Source organism: Myotis myotis, unplaced genomic scaffold, assembly GCF_014108235.1.
Source record: "Myotis myotis isolate mMyoMyo1 unplaced genomic scaffold, mMyoMyo1.p scaffold_m19_p_4, whole genome shotgun sequence".
Lineage (NCBI taxonomy): Eukaryota > Metazoa > Chordata > Mammalia > Chiroptera > Vespertilionidae > Myotis > Myotis myotis.
In genome coordinates, this window is record NW_023416346.1 from 30,604,805 (window position 1) to 30,621,100 (window position 16,296).

At 35.8% G+C, this 16,296-nt stretch overlaps 1 pseudogene; it reads right to left on the reverse strand.

Annotated features, from left to right (window-relative positions):
• Positions 1–506: 506 nt before the first annotated feature.
• The window catches only part of LOC118654412, a 31,287-nt pseudogene continuing 15,497 nt past the window's right edge, over positions 507–16,296 (reverse strand).

Here is a 16,296-nt window from a genome sequence, read left to right on the forward strand (position 1 = left end):
CCCAGCTACCTATTGTGCCTTTCCAATTGGATATCATCATAGCTTTTCAAAACTATTTTTTTTTTCAAAATTGTCTTCTTTTTCTTTTTCCACCACAGCCTGTCCCCATCTTTTGTTCTTTATTTCTGTGCCCGGTGCTTTCATACTCCTAGTTATCTAGACCCAGACTCTCTCATTCTTTCACTTTTGACACACTCTAATTTTCCCATCAAGCATAAAGTCTTTGCAACTCTTTCAAAGCAATATCTCTTTAAAATATTACTTACTTTTCAGTTCTATTTACAATGTCCTATACTACATATGATCTTTTTATTTTTTAAATTACAGGTTATACTCAATATTATTTTGTATTGGTTCAAGTGTACAGCATAATGGTTAGACAATCATATACATTACAAAGTATTTCCCCTGATATTTCTAGTACCCAACTGGCACCGTACCTCTAAACTGGCCTACTTAAATGGCCTGTGATTTCAAATTTGATATAGATGCCCAATTCATCTACTCTATTCATCTTCACTGGTGATAATCCTTTTACATCCCGCATCATTTTTTACCTGTGGTACTTCAATAGTCTTTTGACTGGTCTCTGCTTTCAAATTTGTCCTACTAAGGTCTTCCACCATATATTGGCTAGGTTGATTTTTCTCCCCTTCTAAACATTGCATGTCACTTTCCTGTTTTAACTCTTCTACATTATTATGGGCAAATGAAGAGATGTTCCAATCTTCTCCCTCAAAAGCCACTATACAGGTGGACAAAATTCACACGCACACAAAAGATAAGTTTAGGACTCTGGAGATCAACAAAAGTCACACAACAATATGAGAAGTGTTTATAGTTGAGAAAATGTTGAACTTCAGGTAAGAACAATGGAAATCTATGTCATTCTGGCCTGGAGCTGTCCCATTTCTCATCTAGCTCGGTCAGAATCGAGGTTCTGCAAGATAGAGTAGATCATGAGAATTAGCAGCTTCTTAGCTGAGGTCAAAAGGGTGGTTAGGTGGTTGAGCATCAACCAATGAACCAGGAGGTCACAGTTCGATTCCTGGTCAGGGCACATGTCCGGGTTGCGGGCTCAATCCCAGTGTGGGGTGTGCAGGAGGCAGCTGATGAATGATTCTCTCTCATCATTGATATTTCTATCACTCTCTCCCTCTTCCTTCCTCTCTGAAATCAATAAAAATATATTTTTATAAAGGGTGGTGGACAATGTTTATGCCTAACAATTTTGTTGGTACAAGTAACAGTTATAGAGAACATAAGCAGCCAGTATATAGGGAAGGCCAACATCTCTACTAGTCAGATGTTGTATATTTGGGACAAGCCTATTCCTGGCTGCAGTGGCATACATGTGCATATGACTTGAGTAGGTCCATGCCAGCCACACACTTCTGGCTGAACATGAAGCTGCACACATGTGTAGAGAAGATATGAAAAGGCCCAACCAAAAGAAAAAAAATAGAGGCATACTTGAAAGCAGCCTAAAGATTTACTGTGTTCCCTTATCCACACACAGATTCATTAGCTGCAGTAGAGTACAATCTCTGTCCAAATATTGACTGACCATTAAACTATGCAGATACAGGGGAGACCCTAAGGAAGCCCGGTTTAACAGCAAAAACAATGAAGTTTGAAAAACTGAAGAGGCATTAGCAATCACAAACAGGTGGAGGACACAAATTTCATAAATTAAGCCCAGGGAAATTACTAAATAAAGAAACAATCAAACAAAATCCAGTAACTACAATTCTCTTCATATTATTATAAAATATTATAATAATCTGATTATTATAAAACATCAGAATTTAGAGTTAATATAATATGTTAATTAAGATTTCCAGTTAACAAGAAAAAATTTTGAGACAAAGAAAGTCAGACTAGAGCCAATGATGGCGAACCTATGACACGCATGTCAGAGGTGACACGCGAGCTCATTTTTTTGGTTGATTTTTCTTTGTTAAATGTCACTTAAATATATAAAATAAATATCAAAAATATAAATATTTGTTTTACTATGGTTGCAAATATCAAAAAATTTCTATATGTGACACAGCACCAGAGTTAAGTTAGGGTTTTTCAAAATGCTGACACGCCGAGCTCAAAAGGTTCGCCATCACTTGGACTAGACTCATAGGGGGAAAAGCACTGAACAGAATTTTTTTAGTGTCCTCAGATGTTGAATTTATCAGAAAAAAATGTTAAAACCTCTATTATAAATATGTTCAAAGAACTCAAGTAAAGTATATTTAAAGATTTAAGGAAGTACGACAATAATGAATCAACAAATATGCATTCCCAATTCTCAATAGCAAAATAAATTCTAAAATAAAATAAACACTAAATGAAAATGCTGGATTTTCAAGGAAATTCTGAAAATTTGAGATGGCAGAAGAAACAGTCAACTAGAAACTATAACAACAGAAATTATATGCTCCAAAGGACAAAGAGAAAAAATATTTTTTAAAAATAATAGAAGGTTAGAAAACTTGAAGTATAAGAAAAAAAATAAAGTATTTAAGCAAATAATGGCTGAAAACTTCTCAAAATTAAAAAAATAATAATTATACTACACATCCAAGAAGCTTAATGAATTACAAGTACGGTAAACTCAGAGACTCACATCTAGACACATCATAGTCACATTGGTGAAAGACAAAGCTAATATCTTAAAGGCAGCAAAAGAAAAATGATTGGTCACATATAGAAACAATCAGTACATTTAATGGCTGACTTTTCATCTTAAACAACTGAGACCAAAAGCCATATTTAAAGTGCTCAAAGAGAAAAACAACTGTCAATCAAGAATTCCAAAACAGCAAAACTGTCCCTCAAAAATTAAAGTACAATAAAAACATTCCAACATAAAAAAAAGCTGAGCGTATCTGTCGCAATCAGACTTGCCTTATATGAAATAGTAAAGGATGTTCTTTAGGCTGAGAGGAGATGACTTCAGTGACTTAAATCCAGAGGGAGAAATAATGAGTACCAGAAATGGCAGGTTAAATATAAAATACCTTTAGACATCTTTTTATATCTTCTCTTAACTTATTTAAAAGACAAGATCTTGTAAAGCATTTTATAAATAATATTAACAACTAAAAGACTATGCTAGGTTTATAACATATTTAGGAGTCTAATACTTATGACAATAAAACCATAAAAACAGGAGAGAAGAAATGAAGCTATCTTGGAGCAAAATATCTATATTTAGCTGGAATTAGATTAATATTAATCTGAAGTTAAATGTGATAAATAAAAATATTATAATTATAATACTGAGAGAAGCCATAAATATACTCACTAAAAATATATGGTTAAAAAAACTGGAGGAATTTTAATGGTATATTAAATATTTTTTATTTAACATGACAGAATGCAAATAGGGAAAACAGAGAGGTAAAGACAGGAGACATAAAACACAAATAACAAAATGTTAAAATCCAACTATATCACTAATTACATTAAATTTAAAAGAGCTAAACATCCCACTCAAAAGACAGATATTGTCAGGCCGAATACAAGAGCACGACCCAACTGTGTGCTTTCTATAAAGACACCTTGCCGTAACTGGTTTGGCTCAGTGGATAGAGCGTCAGCCAGCAGACTGAAAGGTCCCAGGTTTGACTCCAGTCAAGGGCATGTACCTTAGTTGCGGGCACATTCCCAGTGGGAGGTGTGCAGGAGGCAGCTGATCAATGCTTCTCTCTCATCGATGTTTCTAACTCTCTATCCCTCTCTCTTCCTCTCTGTAAAAAATCAATAAAATATGTAAAAAAATATATAAAGACCCCTTAATTTCAAATGCACAAATAATTTTAAAGAAAAATGATGAGAAAAGATCTACTATACAAACAGCAATCTTAATAGAGCTGAAGTGACTACATGAATATCATACAAAATAGACATTAAAACAGAAAATATTACTACTGATTAATGAGTTTTTATATGACAAAAGAATAAATTAAGTCAGGAAATTATAATTATAAATGCATACACTGCTTATAACAAGACATCAAAATACATGAAGCAAAAACTGACATAACTGAAAAGAGAAATCAACAATCCACAAGCAATAGTTGTAGATTTCATTTCCCTAATCTTAGTAATTGGTATAACAACTAGGCAGAAAATCAGCAAGGTTAAAGAAGACTTGAATAACACTATCAAGTAATTCAACCTAACTGACATATATAAAACCTTCTACCCAACAACTGAAGGACAAAATTTTTCAAGTGTATAAAAAAATTATCCAGCATAAACCATATTCTAGGCAAAAACATAGGCTTTAGTAAATTTAAAAGGATGGAAATTATACAAAATATATTCAATAATAAAATGGAATGACAGCAGAGAGAAATCTGGCAAACCTCCAAATACTAGAAAATTAAACAACACACTTCTAAATACTCAGAGGTCAAAGAATGAAGCATGAAAGAAGTGATAAAAATGAACATTTTTAATGAAAATAAAATATCAAAAAATTTTTAAATATATTTTATTGATTTTTTTTTACAGAGAGGAAGAGGGAAAGAGAGTTAGAAACATCAATGAGAGAGAAACATCGACCAGCTGCCTCCTGCACACCCCCCACTGTGGATGTGCTCACAACCAAGGTACATGCCCTTGATCAGAATCGAACCTGGGACCCTTGAGTCCGCAGGCCAATGCTCTATCCACTGAGCCAAACCAGTTAGGGCTATAATATCAAATTTTATGGGATGCAGCTAAAGCAGAGCTTAGAAGGAAATTTAGTTTTCAATGCCTATATCAGAGAAGAAGAAATATCTCTAAGCTTCCACCTTACAAATCAAAAACAGAAGAGTAAACTAAGGTCAAATAAGCTGAAAAAGGAAATGATTAAAATTAGAGTAGAAATTAATGAAATAGGGGACAGTGATATAGAACATCAATTAACCCAAAAGCTTATTCCTTTAAAAAGATCAGCAGAATTGAAAAGTCATAAGCTAGACTGACCAAGTCTAAAAGAAAGAAACAAAAATTACCAAAATCACAATTGAAATAGAGATGTCACTATTAACAGTATAGAAATTTAAAAGATTATATGAGACTACTCTGGAAAACTTTATAACAAATATTTAACAACATAGGTGAAATGGAAAAGTTTCTAAAAAATATACATTACCAAAAGTGACCAAAGAAGAAATAGGAAATCTGACTAAACATATGCCAAGCAAATAAATTAATATAGTAATTGAATATCTTACCACAAAGAAAAACCCAGGCTCAGATAGCTTTACTTCTGAAATCTGTCAAATATTTAGATAATACCAATTCTTTATAATCTATTCCAAGAAATAGCAGAGGGAACACTTACCAACTCAATCTATGAGGATAATATATTACCCTGATTCCAAGTGAGATGAACATATTATAAGAAAACAAAAATACAGACCAGTATTGCCCATGGTCATAAACTCTGGTACAACCTTTAAGAAAATATTAGCAACCCAAATTCAGCAATATATAAAATGAATTATAGCCACAGCCAAGTGAGATTCATTCCAGTGATGTTAAGTTGATTTAACATTTGAAAATTAATGGTTTATGGGGAGAATGAGGTCACATATGTAATACCTTAATCAATAAAGAAATTAAAGATTAAAGAAAGAAAGAAATTAATGAATATAATTTATCATATTAATTACATTAATCAAAGGGAAAAAAAAACATTTTCCAAAATCCAGCACCCATTCATGATAAAAGGTCTCAACAATCTAGGAATGGAAGACATCCTAAAATTGATAAGGGGTAGCTACAAAAATAAAACAAAATAAACCCACAGCTTAACATCATACTGAATGGTGAAATGCTGAATGTTTTTTCTTTTCGATGAGGAAAGAGGCAAGAGTCTCTTGTTTCATCATTTCTATTCAACATTGAATTGGATGTTGTAGCCAGTGTAGTGAGAAATAAAATAAATAAATAAATAAATAAATAAATAAACAAACAAATAAATAAAATTAAAGACATCCTGATTGAAAATGAATTAAACTGTCTTTATTTGCAGATAACATGATCTTATATATGAAAATCCCCAAAGAATCCATAAAAGTATAAAAGAATTAATAAAGTTTACAAAAGTCAATTATACGAGATAAATATACAAAATTCGATTTTATTTCTATATACTAGTAACAAACAATAAGAAAGTGAATGTTTTTAAAAATACAAAATAGCAACAAAAATATTAAATACTCAGGAATAAATATAACCAAAATGTGAAACATTTCTGTGCACTGAAATCTGTATATCATTGTTGAGAGAATATAAAGATCTTAATAAACAGAGATAGAATCCATGTTCATGGGTTGAATTCTCAATATTTTCAAGATGGCAAGTCTCCCAAACTTGATATGTAGTCTCAATGTAAGCTCTACTAAAATCACAAGATTTTGTGTAGAAATTGACAACTTGATCCCAAAATTTGCATAGAAACACAGAAAACCTAAAATAGCCAAAACAAGTTTAAAAAGAAAGAACTCGCTGGTTTCAAAACTTAGTATAATGCAACAATAATCAAGTCAGTTTAGTGTTAGCCCAAGGATAAGCAAAAATATCGTGGGACAGAATTGAGAGTCCATATTTGATTAATTAATTTTTGACAAATATGGCAACACAAGATAGTCTTTTTGATAAATGGACTAGAACAATTGGATATCCACATGCAAAAAGAGCAATTTAGAGTCTCATATAAATGATATACAAAAATTAACTCAACATAATTACAGACCTAAATGTATGAGCCCAAACTGTAAAAGTTTTAGAAGAAAACAGGAGAAAATCTTTGTGACATCAGGTTGTGTCGAGTTCTTAGATACAATACCCAAAGCATTATCCATAAAATTAAAAATCAATAAATTGGTCTTCATCCAAATAAAAATTTTTACACTTGAAAGGATGCCATCAGGAAAGTGAAAAAACAACATATAGAGTGGGAGATATTTTTTGTATATTATATATTTAATAAGGGCTTGTATCCAGAATAAATATTATAATTCAATAATATTTTATTTTTTCATTGCTAAAAGTATTACAAAGGGTATTACATATGTGTCCCTTTTTTTTTCCCCCGCCCTTAACAATCCCCTAGCCTCCCCTATCCCCCAGTGTCTTATGTCCATTGGTTATGCTTATATGCATGCATACAAGTCCTTTAGTTGATCTCTTATCCCCCTACCTCCTGCCCCCCAACCCTCCCCGGCCTTCCCGCTGCAGTTTGACAATCTGTTTGAGGCAGCTCTGCCTCTGTATCTATTGTTCAAAAGTTTATAATGGTCTCTATTATCCATGAATGAGTGAGATCATGTGGTATTTTTCCTTCATTGACTGGCTTATTTCACTTAGCATAATGCTCTCCAGCTCCATCCATGCCATTGCAAATGGTAAGAGTTCCTTCTTTTTTACAGCAGCATAGTATTCCATCCTGTAGATGTACCACAGTTTTCTAATCCATTCATCTACTGATGGGCACTTAGGCTGTTTCCAGATCTTAGCTATGGTGAATTGTGCTGCTATGAACATATGGGTGCATATATCCTTTCTGATTGGTGTTTCTGGTTTCTTGGGATATATTCCTAGAAGTGGGATCACAGGGTCAAATGGGAGTTCCATTTTTAGTTTTTTGAGGAAATTCCACACTGTCTTCCATAGTGGCTGCACCAGTCTGCATTCCCACCAGCAGTGCACAAGTGTTCCTTTTTCTCCACATCCTCTCCAGCACTTGTTGTTTGTTGATTTGTTGATGATAGCCAGTCTGACAGGTGTGAGATGGTACCTCATTGTTGTTTTGATTTGCATCTCTTGGATGATTAGTGACTTTGAGCATGTTTTCATATGTCTCTTGGCTTTCTGAATGTCTTCTTTTGAAAGGTGTCTATTTAGGTCCTTTGCCCATTTTTTGATTGGATTGTTTATCTTCCTTTTGTTAAGTTGTATGAGTTCCCTATAAATTTTGGAGATTAGGCCCTTATCAGATATGCCATTGGCAAATATGTTTTCCCACGCAGTGGGTTTTCTCGTTGTTTTGTTTATGGTTTCTTTTGCTGTGCAGAAGCTTTTTATTTTGATGTAGTCCCATTTGTTCATTTTCTCTTTAGTTTCAAGTGCCCTAGGAGCTGTATCAGTGAAGAAATTGCTTCGGCATATGTCTCAGATTTTTGTTGCCTTTGGATTCTTCTAGAATTTTTATGGTTTCCTGTCTTACATTTAAGTCCTTTATCCATTTTGAGTTTATTTTTGTGTATGGTGTAAGTTGGTGGTCTAGTTTCATTTTCTTGCATGTATCTGTCCAATTTTCCCAACACCATTTATTGAAGAGACTATCTTGGCTCCATTGTATGTTCTTGCCTCCTTTGTCAAATATTAATTGAGCATATTGGTTCGGGCCGATTTCTGGGCTCTCTATTCTATTCTATTGATCTATATGCCTGCTCTTGTGCCAGTACCAGGCAGTTTTGAGAACAGTGGCTTTGTAATACAGCTTGATATCTGGTATTGAGATCCCACCTACTTTGTTCTTTCTCAGGATTGCTGCAGCTATTCGGGGTCATTTTTTATTCCAGATGAATTTTTGGAGAGTTCGTTCTAGATCTGTGAAGTATGCCGTTGGTATTTTAATGGGAAGTGCGTTGAATTTATAGATTGCTTTGGGTAGTATGGACATTTTAATGATGTTGATTCTACCAATCCATGAACACGGTATGTTCTTCCATCTGTTTATGTCTTCCTCTATCTCTTTTTTCAATGTCCTGAAGTTTTCTGAGTAGAGGTCTTTTACCTCTTTAGTTATGTTTATGCCTAGGTAGCTTAATTTTTTTGGTGCGATGATAAATGGGATTGTTTTTATAATCTCTCTTTCTGTAAGTTCACTATTGGTGTATAGAAATGCCTCAGATTTCTTGGGGTTAATTTTGTATCCTGCTACATTGCCAAATTCATGTATTAAGTCTAGTAGCTTTTTGATGGAGTTCTAGGGTTTTGTATGTATAATATCATGTCATCTGCAAATAAGGATAGTTTTACTTCCTCTTTTCCAATTTGGATGCCTTTTATTTCTTCTTCTTGCCGAATTGCAATGGCTAATACTTCCAGTACTATGTCGAACAGAAGTGGTGAGAGTGGGCATCCCCGTCTTGTTCCTGTTCTTAGGGCAAATGGTGTTAGTTTTTGTCCATTGAGTATGATGTTGGCTGTGGGCCTGTCATATATGGCTTTTATTATGTTGAGGTATGATCCTTCTACTCGCGCCTTGCTGAGAGTTTTTATCAAAAATGGGTGTTGAATTTTGTCAAATGCTTTTTCTGCATCAATTGATATGACCATGTGGTTTTTTTCTTTCAATTTGTTTATGTGATGTATCACGTTTATTGATTTGTGGATATTGTACCATCCTTGCATCCCTGGGATAAATCCTACTTGGTAATGGTGTATGATCTTCCCGATGTACTGCTGGATCCGATTTGCTAAGATTTTGTTGAGGATTTTGGCATCTATGTTCATGAGGGATATTGGCCTGTAATTCTCTTTCATTGTGTTGTCTTTACCTGGTTTTGGTATTAAGGTGATGCTGGCTTCATAGAATGAGCTTGGAAGTGTTCCTTCCTCTTGGATTTTTTGTAGTAGTCTGAGGAAGATAGGTTTTAGTTCTTCCTTGAATGTTTGGTAAAACTCCCCTGTGAAGCCGTTTGGTCCTGTGCTTTTGCTTGCTGGAAGCGTTTTGATGACTGCTTCAATTTCTTCCATAGTTATTGGTCTATTGAGATTTTTAGATTCTTCCTGATTGAGTTTTGGAATGTTGTATTTTTCTAGGAATTTGTCCATTTCCTCCAGGTTGTCTAGTTTGTTGGAGTAGAGCTGTCCATAGTATTTTTTAACAATCATTTGTATTTCTGTGGGGTCTGTTGTTATTTCGTCTCTATCGTTTCTGATTTTGTTTATTTGGGTCCTCTCTCTTTGCTTCTTGGTGAGTCTGGCTAGAGGTTTGTCAATCTTGTTTATCCTTTCAAAGAACCAGCTCTTGATTTCATTGATTTTCTGTATTGTTTTTTTGGTCTCTATGTCATTTATTTCTGCTCTAATCTTTATTATCTTCTTCCTTCTGCTCACTCTGGGGTTTTCTTGTTGCTCTCTTTCTAATTCTTTGAGTTGTAGAGTTAGATGATTTACTACCATTTTTTCTTGTTTTTTGTGATAGGCCTGTAGAGCTATAAACTTCCCTCTCAGGACTGCTTTCATTGTGTCCCATAGGTTTTGCATTGTTGTGTTTTCATTGTCATTAGTTTCCAGGATGTTTTGAATTTCTTCTTTGATTTCATTGGTAACCCAATCAATATTTAATAGCATGCTATTCAGCTTCCAGGTGTTTGAGTATTTTGGGGTTTTTTTATTGTAGTTTATTTTTAATATTATGTCATCGTGGTCTGCGAAGACGCTTTTTATGATTTCAATCTTCTTGAATTTGGGGATACTTTGCTTGTGACCCAATATATGGTCTATTTTTGAATACGTGTCATGAGCACTTGAGTAGAATGTATATTCCGTGGCACTGGGGTGAAGTGTTCTGAAGATGTCAATTAAGTCCATCTGATCTAGTGAGTCATTTAGGATTGCTGTTTCTTTGCTGATTGTTTGTTTAGAGGATTTATCCAGTGATGTCAGTGGTGTATTTAAGTCCCCTACTATGATTGTATTGTTGTCGATCTCTCCTTTGATATCTTCCAGGAGTTTTTTTATGAATTTGGGTGCTCCTGCATTGGGTGCATATATGTTTACCAGGGTTATATCTTCTTGTTGTATTGATCCTTTTAGTATTATGAAGTGGCCTTCCTTATCTCTTGTTATGGCCTTCACTTTGAGGTCTATTTTGTCTGATATAAGTATTGCTACCCCAGCTTTCTTTTCCTTTCCATTTGCCTGAAAGATATTTTTCCATACCTTCACTTTCAGTCTGTGTGAGTCCCTTCTAATGAGGTGGGTCTCTTGTAGACAGCAGATGTATGGGTCATGTTTTTTTTATCCATTCAGCCACTCGATGTCTTTTGTTTGGAGCATTTAGTCCATTTACGTTTAAAGTTATTATTGAAAGGTACTTGTTTGTAGCCATTTCTTTTTTTGTGTGGCTGTTCTCTTTCTGAACTTTTTATTTATTCTTTTTACACCAGTCCCTTTAGCATTTCTTGCATGGCTGGCTTGGTGGTGATAAACTCCCTTAGCCTTCTTTTGTCTGTGAAGCTTCTTATTTCCCCTTCAATTTTGAATGATAGCCTTGCTGGATAGAGTATTCTTGGATTCAGTCCTTTGCTTTGCATCACTTTGTAAATTTCCGCCCATTCTTTTCTGGCCTGATGTGTTTCTGTTGAGAAATCATTTGACAATGTAATGGGAGATCCCTTGTATGTAACTTTCCGTCTCTCTCTTGCAGCCTGTAAGATTCTCTCTTTGTCCTGAACATTTGCCATGGTAATTATGATGTGTCTTGGTGTGGGTCTTTTCGGGTTCACCTTGTTTGGGACTCTCTGGGCTTGTGTGACTTTTTTCTTCCCCACCTCAGGGAAGTTTTCTGATATTTCTTCAAATAGGTTTTCTAATCCTTGTTCATCTTACTGTTGTTCTAGCACCCCTATTATTCGTATGTTGTTTCATTTCATGTTGTCCCAAAGCTCCCTTAGGCTCTCCTCCTGTCTTTTAATTTTTTTCTCCAATTGCAGTACATTTTGGGTGTGTTTTGCTTCCTTGTCTTCTAATTCACTAATTCAGTCCTCCGCTTCTCCTAGTCTACTGTTGATACTTTCCATGGTGTTTTTTATTGCAGCTATATCGCTCTTCATTTCTTCTTTGGGTCTTACTTAAGTTGTTGACTTTTTCATCTGTTTCTTCTAGCTTCTTGTATATGTTATTGATTTTTTCCTCCATCCGGTTTATGCACTCTAGGACCCTTACTCTGAATTCTTTTTCTGTCATGTTGCATGCCTCTGTATCACGTAGCTGCTTTTCTGGCGAGTCTTCCTTTTCTTTCCTTTGGGGGTTTCTTTGTCTACCCATGTTTGATCTCACTGACATATCTAGACGTTGAGTCATTCAGTGGCTGCTCCCTGGGTGGCAGTGGCTCCTTGGGCTGTGGTTGCTCTTCAGGCGGTTGTGGTAGTAGCTGCTCCTCAGTTGGCAGCAGCTCCTCTGGTGGGTGCTGTTTACAGCTTTGGTGGCTCTTCTGGCTGGTGGGGGGAGGCTTCACGTACAGCTGCTGTTCCTCAGACAGAGGGTGTGGTGCTCAGGAGGCTGCTGTTGCTGGGATCTGCTGCGTTGATTTAAAGGCACAAAATACAACACAACAAGGCACCACGTACCAGGCACTAAACACAAATATATTCACGATATTAATAACCCCACATAAAGGTGACCACCCGAATTAAGAGAATTAGGGGATAAGGAAGAAAGAGGAGAAAAAGATAAAAGAGAAAAAAGAAAAGAAAAGAAAAGTAGGGGGGTGGGGAAAGGGGTGCAAAAATGAAATTGGGAAAAAGGAGGGGGAGAAAAAAAGAAAGAAAAAAGAAAAAAAAGAGCCTAAAGAGAGACTGAAGTAGAAGAGGGGAGGAGACTATTTATATGAGGAGAAAACTCCTATAGAACCACCACTAATCCCAACAAATTCCAGCAACAGTTCCCTGGAGATGAATGCAAACTAGAAACAACCAATAATATCAAGAGAGGCAAGGGAAAACAGAAGCACAAAAGTAACCGGGGAAAGGGGGGGCGGGTGGAGGGAGGGGAAAAACCAGCAGAAAAATAGAAAAAGAAAAAGACAAATAGCCTCACAACCAGTCCTAAAAACACACACACAGACACAAAACAAACAAACAAACAACAACAACAACAACAACAAAATAATATACTCAACAATCAAGCAAACAGCAACAAAACAATAGAAAGATAAAAGAAGAAGAAAAAAAATTTTGGATAGTGAAGAAAGATAAGGGATATGTGTATAAGGATTTAGAGCAGTGGATTGGAAATAGGATATATAAGTAGGGTGAAATTTTGACAGGAGGTAAACAGAAGGAATAGGGAAAATCTAAAGCAGGAATAGGGTAAGAGAAACAGGACAACAAAAGGGGAAAAGTGAGGGAGAGGGTTTTAGCATAGAGGTAAAATTGAGGTAGGGAAAATTGATGCTAAAGGAATGATGAAAATAGAATGGAGAACACTAATCCCAAAATAAAATCAAGAGAAAATAAAATGGCACTTTAAAAAATGGTAAAATGGTAGCAGTAATAATACTGATTAAAAATAAAAATGTAGTAATTAAAAGGGTAAAATCAGGTGATGGAAAAAGAAGAAAAAAAATTGGTTTCTTAGTTAAAAGGTGAAAAAAGAAGAAAAAAAAATTTGCAGTAGTGAAGGTCCTTCGGTTCTTCTACTCGTCAGTCTGGCTCGCCTTAGTCCTATCCAGAGCTGGTTCTATAATTCAATAATAAAAAGACAAATAACCCAATAAAATTTGGGTAATGGTATGGGTACATAATTCTCAAAGAATATATATACAAATGGCTAGTAATATACAAAAAGATGCTCATCATCATTATTCATCAGGGAAATGCAAGTCAAAATAACAACAAAAGTACTATGTCACACTGGCTAAGCTATAATCACAAAGAAAAATAATACAGGATGGTAAGGATGCAGAGAAATTGGAAGCCTCCTACACTGCTGATGGGAATGTAAAATGATGTAGTCACTTTGGAAAATAGTGTGGCAGTTCCTCAAACATTGAACATAGAGTTACCATATCATAGGCATATACACAAAACTAATGAAAACATATTCATAAAAAACTTGCACATAAATGTTTGCAATAACATTAATCATAAGAGCCCCAAAATATAAATAATCTGTCTGTCAATTGATAAATAGATAACTAAATATGGTACATCGATACAATGGAATGTTATTTGGCCATGAATAGAAATGGAATATTCATACATGCTACAACATGCACAAACCTTGAAAACACTATGTTAAGTGTAAGATGCTTCTCACCAAAGATCACATGTTGCATAATGTCATATGCATGAAATATCAAGAATAGGCAAATATATAGATGCAAAAAATAGATTAATGGTTGCCAGTGGGGGAAGATATGGGGAGTGGCCCTTAATCAGTATGAGGTTTCTTTTGGGGGTGATGAAAATGTTCTAGAATTAGTTAGTCATTATGGTTGCACAACTTTGTGAATATACTGAGCACCGCACATTGTATACTTAAAGTAAGTGAATTATATGGTATATAAATTATATTTTAATAAAGCTATTACAAAAATCCAAAAACATGCATAGCTCTCTGTTGCTCTTAACATTAAGTCCAAGGCTTTTTGCCTGGAAGGCCAGAGCCTTCACTTCTATGTACATGTCCAATCCCTGGCAGGCACTGTGCCACATCTCCATCCTCCCAAAAGGCTGTGTATGACTACACAACTGTGCTTTGGCTTCTGTTGTTCCCTTTCCTTGGAATGTCTATTTTGCCTTGTTTACTTGATGAACTATTACTTATATTTCAGGAAGCAGCTCAAGCTTCTCCTCTCCCTAGTCTCCATTCCCCAAGGTCAAAAAGAGTTACTCCACAGCACACAACTCTATCATTGCGCTTCTTTGTTGTGGGGCAATTGTCTGTGTTTGCCAATTTGTCTTGTCTTCTTAACAAAATGATGAGTTCATTGTGGGCATCAACCATGTAATATTTACCTCTCTATGCACAGCACCTAGCACAGGGCCTGATACATAGTAGATCCTAGGTACATAGTTGTTGGTAGAATGAATGAATTTAAATAGACCAGTGATGGCGAACCTTTTGAGCTCGGCATGTCAGCATTTTGAAAAACCCTAACTTAACTCTGGTGCCGTGTCACATATAGAAATTTTTTGATATTTGCAACCATAGTAAAACAAAGACTTATATTTTTGATATTTATTTTATATATTTAAATGCCATTTAACAAAGAAAAATCAACCAAAAAAATGAGTTCACGTGTCACCTCTGACACGCATGTCATAGGTTCGCCATCACTGAAATAGACTATCAGTTACTTGTACCATGTTGCACTCCACTTTATTAGAGTGATATCCAATGACCCATGTACTGGCAACAAATTCTGAACATATGGAAGAGTAGGACAGACCTGTTTTGGAAGCACAGAGAGGGCAAGTTTGTCCAGAAAACTGCAATGCAAAAGCCTGGGCAACCAGAAGGCCAACAAAGGTATGTGGTGAGGAGAGAGAATGGAGAGGATATAAGGGTCACCAGGGTTGGGAGAAGTAGATAAACAGAGGAGTAAGTATCAGTGCCCAGGGAGTTAGGCGGGCCTCCTCTTAATCCCAGTTGCCTGAGATCATTGACTTCCTGGGTGGGAGCACCTCAAGAGCTGGAATCATGTCTGATTCCTTTCTAAAGCCCTCTGCCTACCACAGAATAGCTGTTCAATGAATGGAGGATCTTTGGTTGCCTCTCAGGATCATAGCAAGGAAAGGGGCAACCAGGCACAATCAAACCTTCTCTTGGGCTCCCTAGAGCAGTGAGAGCCAGGCATCTGGGAAGAGACCAGTGAGTACTCTTTCAATTTAGAGGAAATGGCAAACTTTTGTGGTTTAAAAGGCAAAGGAAGACCTTAGAATAGCTCTGGAGTCACTGCCTGAGAGATTTGACAACCTGGGAGTTTGGCTCTCTTGACATTGCCTCAGAGACTTCTACTATGCATGTCAGAAGTATCAGACAAATGTCCCTGTCCACCCTTTGTGGTTTCCTAATTCTACAGGGAATCCCACTGTATTCCCTTGTGGTCCAGATCAACAACCTTAAATAACCAGAAAGGCCAGATGGCCTTAGCCCAGTCTAGCAGTTTGTTTGCTTGGATGAAACCTGGACCAAAAGGTGGTTTATACTAAATGAAGTTATAATGGTAGAACTGTTTAGTGTGCTCTAGAAGGAAATATGTCTCAAGTCTGAAACAGGGAAATCTGCCTGAGTTTCAAGCCAGATGACCTGCTGGAATTTGGATTTTGAATTTGCCATCCCCATAAACATGTGAGCCAAATCCTTCTCTCTCTCTCTCTCTTTCTTCTCCTCCTCCTTCTTCTTCTTCTTCTTCTTCTTCTTCTTCTTCTTCTTCTTCTTCTTCTCTCTCTCTCTCTCTCTCTCTCTCTCTCTCTCTCTCTCTCTCTCTCTCTCTCTCTCTCCACTCTGTTCTCCTTGACCCATTAATATACCCAGCAAAAGGAGAAATATTTG